Genomic DNA, 8071 nt, shown 5'->3' with positions numbered 1-8071 from the left:
ATCTCTATGGGTTGGTTCAGAGATCTATCTCTTTGGGTTGGTTCAGAGATCTATCTCTATGGGTTGGTTCAGAGATCTATCTCTATGGGTTGGTTCAGAGATCTATCTCTATGGGTTGGATATTTCAAATGATAAACTAGGAGTTTTGAGCCCTGAATTCTGATATACCCGTGGTATATCAGACCGTATACCACGGGTATGACAAAACATGTGTTTTTACTGCTCTTATTACTTTGGTAACCAGTTTATAATAGCAGTAAGGCTTCTCTGAGGTTTGTGATATATGGCCAATATACCACACCCCCTCAGGCCTTATTGCTTAATTATCCTGGGTTTCAACTACAGTTTTAGTCACAGAGGGGTCAAGCCAGTCATTTTTTGGATACGTGATGTAGAGAGCTGAAATAGTCCATTTCTCAGGACGCCCAATTGAGCCACCCACCGTATTGAGCCATCAGCCTATCTAAAGTCTATTTAAAATGAATGAATCTCATTTTCTATTGACACAGCACTAGGTCTGAAAGCTCTTTACATTGTATAGAGGGTAACTTACCTCTTCCACTACCAATATGTAGCCCCCACCTGGCTGGTGCCATGGTAGACATTTTAGGTTGTGTGTAATCATGATGATTGACAGGTAGTGAGAGGGTGGACAAGAGACGCTGTCATGTGGTTAATTTGATAGGTAATGTCCTAAGGAGGCAGGGGTCCATCAGAACACACACACACATTTGGCTGCTGTTTTATAGTGGGTTAATCATGAGAAGAAAGGTGTGTGACCCTGTCAGGATTGTGTACCACCTGTGTGTGTGTGGGGGAGTGTGTGTGGCTGGATGTTTGTGTGCGTGAGTGCATGTGTGTTTGCAAGCTTTCCAAAGGGCCACCGCTCATGTCTCAGGCAACATGGGGAATCATTTCCATACTATTACCTTTAAACAGCATACCCTGGCCCTGCCTCCCCTCTCTCCCCAACAAAATCTCACGGTCTGACCAATTTGACTTCAGATTCCAACGTTTATCCACGTTTCTCCAAACGACAACCTGGGTTGCTCCTCCTGCTGCAGCTGCACTCTGGGTTGCTCCGCTGCTGTGGCCAACGCCTCGCGGCAGGTTACGTTTAGGCATTCATTCTGAATGGTTAACTCTGAAGTTAACTCTGAAGTTTCTAAAACTGTTTGAATGATGTCTGTGAGTATAACAGAACTCATATGGCAGGCAAAAATCTGAGAAGAAATCCAAACAGGAAGTGGGAATTCTGAGGTTGGTCGATTTTCAACCCAGCCCCTATTGAATACACAGTGGGATATGGATATGTTTGCACTTCCTACGGCTTCCACTAGATGTCAACAGTCTGTAGAACCTTGTCTGATGCCTCTACTGTGAAGTGGGGCCGAAGGAGACAGGAATGACTCAGGTCTACCATGACCGGACCATGCTCTGACCATGCGCGTTCACATGAGAGGGAGCTCTGTTCCATCGCACATCTGAAGTCAATGGAATTCTCCGGTTGGAACGTTATTGAAGATTTATGTTAAAAACATTCTAAAGATTGATACATCATCAATACATCGTTTGACATGTTTCTACTGACTGTTACGGAACTTTTTGACATTTCGTCTGCTTTTAGTGAACGCTCTTCCTGACTTTGGATTTGTTTACCAAACACGCTAACAAAAATAGCTATTTGGACATAAATGATGGACATTACCGAACAAAACGAAAATTTATTGTGGAAGTGGGAGTCCTGGGAGTGCATTCCGACGAAGATCAGCAAAGGTAAGTGAAGATTTATAATACTATTTGAGTTTTGTTGACCGCACAATTTGGCGGGTAACTATTTGGCTTCCTTTTGTGGCTGAACGCTGTTCTCAGATTATTGAATATTGTGCCGTAAAGCTTTTTGAAATCTGACACAGCGGTTGCATTAAGAACAAGTGTATCTTTAATTCTATGTAAAACATGTATCTTTCATCAAAGTTTATGATGAGTATTTATGTTATTTGACGTGGCTCTCTGCAATTTCTCCGGATATTTTGGAGGCATTTCTGAACATGGCGCCAATGTAAACTGAGGTTTTTGGATATAAATATGAACTTTATCGAACAAAACATATATGTATTGTGTAACATGAAGTCCTATGAGTGTCATCTGATGAAGATCATCAAAGGTTAGTGATTCATTTTATCTCTATTTCTGCTTTTTTTGTTCTTTGGCTTTTAAAATGGCTGTGTTTTTCTGTGATTTTGCGGTGACCTAATATAATCGTTTGTGGTGCTTTCGCTGTAAAACCTATTTGAAATCGGACACTTTGGTGGATTAACAACAAGATTACCTTTAAAATGGTATAAGATACATGTATGTTTGAGGAATTTTAATTATGAGATTTCTGTTGTTTGAATTTGGCGCCCTGCACTTTCACTGGCTGTTGTCATATCATCCCCGTTAACGGGATTGCAGCCATAAGAAGTTCTAAGTTAAGGGTTAAGGTTTGAGATAGGGTAAAACATCTAATAAAAGAGTACCTATCCCTGGGATTGAACACGCGACCCTCGGCCAGAGCCTGCAGCTTACGCCCATCCACAACACACTAGCAAAATCCAAGCCTGCTTGATGGTAATATCGCTCACCGTTGCCCCTAGTGGCTGGTTCTGAAGGCATCTCATAACGTCCTGGGTCTCTGGACGGACGTCGGATTTCGAAGTGGATCTTGCGCGACCTGGCTGCTCTCTCCCTTACCTCCCTTACCCAGCTTACCCCTGACCCAGGAGGTATAGGTGTTGGGTGTATTGGGGGAGTCCTGTCAGGTGTCAGACCACAGATGGGGTGGGGGTTGGGGGCAGGTCACGTCTGTTACCCCCCCCCCCCCCATTGCTTCTGAGTGAATTGTTAGCGTGTCCGTGAGAAGCTTCAACTGTTTGACATCTGCCAGCACCCCCTAAACCCCCTCTACCCCTACCTCCCCTGACTCTCTACCCCATCATATCACCCCATCTCCGCAGCCGCCTCCCTTCATAAACAACCGTTCATCTACACACGCGCACACGCACACACACATACACGCACACACCGCTCCCTGTCTATCTCCCTGCATCTCCCAGAGTCCCAGTCATCAACATTTAGATACAGTTATAATTTACTGATGCCTGCTGTCAAACAACATATGGACTACACACTCCGGAGAGAGAGGTGGGAGAGAGAGGAGGGAGAGAGAGGTGGGAGAGAGAGGGATGGAGGTAGGGAGTCTGGGAAAGAGGAAGACAGAGGGGGTAGTGAGAGGGGATGAAAGGGTGAAGAGAGAAAGACAGAAAGAAAGATAGAAGGACAGAGAGAGAGGGTAGGGGGTTAAAGAGAGAGGGGGACAGGAAAGAAAAGGAGGGAGGGAGAAAAGAGAGAGGGGTAAGTAACGGGGGTCAGTCAGGTATCAGGAAGTGCATAGAGGATGTTGTTTCCACTGTGATGATTACAACTTAACCCAACCTCAGATCCTCAAAAAGTTATACTGCTGCACCATTGAAAGCATCTTGACTGGCTGCATCACCGCTTGGTACGCGGTAAAGAGACTAGTGCGTACAGCCCAGCCGAGCTCCCTGCTGTCCAGGATCTCTATACCAGGCGGTGTCATAGGAAGGCCCTAAACATTTTCTCAAATTCCAGCCACCCAAGTCATAGACTGTTCTCTACGAGACCTCATGGCTACCGATGCACCAAGTCTTGAACCAACAGGACCTTGAATAGCTTTTACCCCCAAGTCATAACTGCTAAATATACTGAACAAAAATATAAACGCTGCATGTAAAGTGTTGGTCCCATGTTTCATGAGCTGAAATAAAAGATCCCATAAATTTTCCAGTTGCACAAAAAGCTTATTTCTCGCAAATTTTGTGCACAAATTTGTTTACATCCCTGTTGGTGAGTATTTCTCCTTTGCCAAGATAATCCATCCACCTGACAGGTATGGCAAATCAAGAAACGTATTAAACAGCATGATCAATACACAGGTGCACCTTGTGCAGGGGACAATAAAAGGCCATTCTAAAATGTGCAGTTTGGTCACACAATAAAATGCCACAGATGTCTCAAGACAGATACACAAGACCACGTGTACCCACGTATAAACTGCATGTTGAGTTTATATATTTTGACTCATCACATACGCTGCTGCTACTGTGCATTATCTATCCTGTTGCTTAATCACTTTCTTCCTAGTTATATGTACATATCTACCTCAATGACCTCGTACCCCTGCACATGGACTCTGTCCTAGTACCCCATGTATATAGCCAAGTTATCATTACCCATTGTGTATTTAATATAACTTTTATAATAACGTGTTATTACTTTTCTATTATTTCTCTATTTTCTTTCTCTTACTTACTTACTTTATTGTCCCCATAGGGAAATTTTGTTGCAGTGTTATGTACACATTTAAAGTGGCGTTAAATACAAAACAAGATTGACAATACAACTTTCAATAACAGTCACGCACCAATAAAAAAAAAAATAATAATAGTAAGAAATAAGAAATAAAACATTTAAAACATTTAAAACAAAGACTAGCCTGCTGGCCTTACGGGGTCAATGGGAACATTTGCCCGAGCTATTTAAGAGGGATATCACACCTGGCACAAATGATTGTCTCTGCGTTGTCGGGAAGGGCCTGTTTTCACTGTTCGTCTACACCTGTTGTCTACCAAGCATGTGACAAATACAATTTTATATGATTGTGTTAGATGAGGGATAGACAGAACGGCCTGTTTGATATAGGAAGCGAGGAGTAGGAGAGTAGGAGAAAAACCAGGAGGTCTGAGATTGGGAGAGGGGTGTGATCGGCCTGGGTGTCAGGATGGTGGTGACGGGTGTGTGTGTATGTGTGAGTGGATTAGCTGAGACCACAGGCAACAGTGCAGTGAGGACCCTGGGTGCTTCCGGATAGTTCCGAATGTGATGGGGAGACACAGTTCCATTTGTCCCACTATCATAAAAGATAATTAAGCTGTCAGTCTGGAAAGTCCAACAACAACTTCATTAGATTGGAACAGGAGGGGGAGGGGGGGGGGCAGCTCAGGGAGTCTGAGGAACCATCATACACACACACACACACACACACACACACACACACACACACACAGTGCTAGGGAGCTATTTCCCCAGCCCCCACTAAGCATATGTCAAAAATATACATGTAAAATGAGTGTGAACCATAGCTCCAGCTAGCTGTGTGACATCTGAATGGCAGACACACAGAGACATGAGGACCCGACAACTCCTAGATTTAAACAGAGAAGAGACAGGATGCTAGTGAACCAAAATGAATTCAACCTTGAATGGCAAAACCTTGGTGACTTTATTTTTTATTTTTTTATTACAAGTCAATCTCATCTACAGCAGCACTTAACTCAGAAGAGCTTTGGAGTGGCGGGAAAGATAAAGAGAACGAGTCCTTGGTTAGAAAAACAGTGTTAAATTGGGGTTGAGAAGTCGTCGTCACATCACCGGCGGTTCATAATGACCTGGTAGAGTGGCGTGTCTGACGGTGGAGAGGGAGGTGGAGAGTGCGGTCAAGAGGAGTCTAGTTGAGAAGGCGGAGTGGCTGATGAGGCTGGTTCGTCGGGTCAAACAGGGTATGCTCAATAGACGTGGCGATTAGGTCCGGAGGGTTAAGAGAGTGTGGTCGGGTTAGGAACGGTTGAGAGAGTACGGTCAAGAGGGGTAGTGAGTGGCTATGGCTGCTCTGTCGATTAACATAGACACGACCGTGACTGTGGTCAAAGCATTAACTGTAGAGAAGCCTCTGGACCATGACTGTAATACTGAACCTGGTCCTCTCTGCCCCTAGCTCGCTGACGACACACACACACACACACACCCCTGTGTGTGGGTAGCTCTGGCTGAAGGTGAGCAGGGAGTGTAGAAGACATCTCCACCAACAGATGGAGCATCTGCCGGCGAAGTGACTGAACAGCCAATGTTGCATGGCAAAGTGATTTAACTCTCAAGGATCTGCAGCAAGTAGTTAGTGATGATGGCATCTGTGCCGAGAGCAAACACTCCTTAGATATGATCTATCGCCTCCACACACACAAGCGCGCACGCATCCCAACACACACACACACACACACATTCTTCGCTTTTGCACAGCCTTATTGGCACCCTGGATAATAAGTTCATGCTGAAACACTCACAGATATGTTTCTTTTATGAGCAACTTCAAAGTTATCTACTCTTCCCACAGTTACAGAGAGAGGGGGGAAGCGGAGAGAGAGAGAGAGTTTGTCATGTGATCATGCTCATTTAACTTCTACTGATATCTATCCACCGGCCACTGAAAGGCGAACATAATTATATCTTTGAATGTTTGGCTTTTAGAGTCCTTTCTTTCTCCCTCAGTATCATTATATAGGCCTCTCTCGCTCTTTCTCTCTCTCTGTCTCAGCTGGAGGTTTCCCTCTAATCTATCTCTCCTCTCCTCCACAGCAGGATCATTTGCTTATTAAGTGTACTCTTGTTTTCTTCAAATAAACTCATCATGAGATATTTAGCATTGGCACCTTGAAATATTATCTCCTGGTGTAGAATCTTTTGGAGGGGTGGAAATAAAACACGTTTTTTCATTCCTTTATCATTCTCACAGAGTTAATGAGGAATTACATGGGAACGGGTCTGCGTGCGCGTGATGGCTCATTTCCTCTGTCTCTCAGTAAGTCCTGCAGTGATGGTCATTTCCTCTGTCTCTCAGTAAGTCCTGCAGTGATGTTCATGTCCTCTGTCTCTCACTAAGTCCTGCAGTGATGTTCATGTCCTCTGTCTCTCAGTAAGTCCTGCAGTGATGTTCATTTCCTCTGTCTCTCAGTAAGTCCTGCAGTGATGTTCATGTCCTCTGTCTCTCACTAAGTCCTGCAGTGAGTTTCATGTCCTCTGTCTCTCAGTAAGTCCTGCAGTGATGTTCATTTCCTCTGTCTCTCAGTAAGTCCTGCAGTGATGTTCATGTCCTCTGTCTCTCACTAAGTCCTGCAGTGATGCTCATTTCCTCTGTCTCTCAGTAAGTCCTGCAGTGATGTTCATTTCCTCTGTCTCTCAGTAAGTCCTGCAGTGATGGCTCATTTTCCTCTGTCTCTCAGTAAGTCCTGCAGTGATGTTCATTTCCTCTGTTTCTCAGTAAGTCCTGCAGTGATGTTCATTTCCTCTGTCTCTCAGTAAGTCCTGCAGTGATGTTCATTTGTCCCAGTCACCAGGGGTGGTTGGACACATTCATCTATTGTATGTACCTAAAATACAGAATATATGTAGCTATTTACTTTATAAAGGTTTGGTTGTTAAAATAAAAAGCTTGTGCAGTCTGCACCTCAGATGGTTATTGACAAATGAATTAGCTTTTCGAAATGTTACAACATTAAGTGTCAATTGTTGACGTCCCATCACAATATCACCCATGTAGAATACATGTGATAGTGTATTACTGTCAAGCCCATGTTGTAGTATTGTTGTCCAGAAAAGAGTTAACCTCTAATTCCTCCAAAACCCGGATCCGGGAGCACCCCCCACAGTAAAAAAGCTGACTAGCATAGCCTAGCATAGCGTCACAAGTAAATACTAGCATCTAAATATCATTAAAATACAGTCCAAGACACCAGATGAAAGATACACATCTTGTGAATCCAGCCATCATTCTGATTTTTAAAATGTTTTACAGGGAAGACACAATATGTAAATCTATTAGCTAACCACGTTAGCAAAAGACACCACTTTTTTACTCCACCAGTTTTTTACTCCATCAGTAGCCATCACTAATTCGACCAAATAAAGATATAAATAGCCACTATCCAAGAAACAACTTCATAAGATGACAGTCTGATAACATATTTATTGTATAGCATATGTTTTTTTAGAAAAATTTGCATATTTCAGGTATAAATCACAGTTCTACATTGCAGCTGCAATCTGAAATAGTGCCGAAGCTGCCAGAATAATTACAGAGACCAACGTCAAATACCTAATTACTCATCTTAAAACATTTCTGAAAAAGACACAGCGTACAGCAAATGAAAGCCCAACATCTTGTGAATCCAGCCAA

The sequence above is a fragment of the Salvelinus sp. IW2-2015 genome, linkage group LG4q.2 (assembly GCF_002910315.2).
Source record: "Salvelinus sp. IW2-2015 linkage group LG4q.2, ASM291031v2, whole genome shotgun sequence".
NCBI classification, from domain to species: domain Eukaryota; kingdom Metazoa; phylum Chordata; class Actinopteri; order Salmoniformes; family Salmonidae; genus Salvelinus; species Salvelinus sp. IW2-2015.
Note: the sequence above shows the minus strand (reverse complement) of the source record.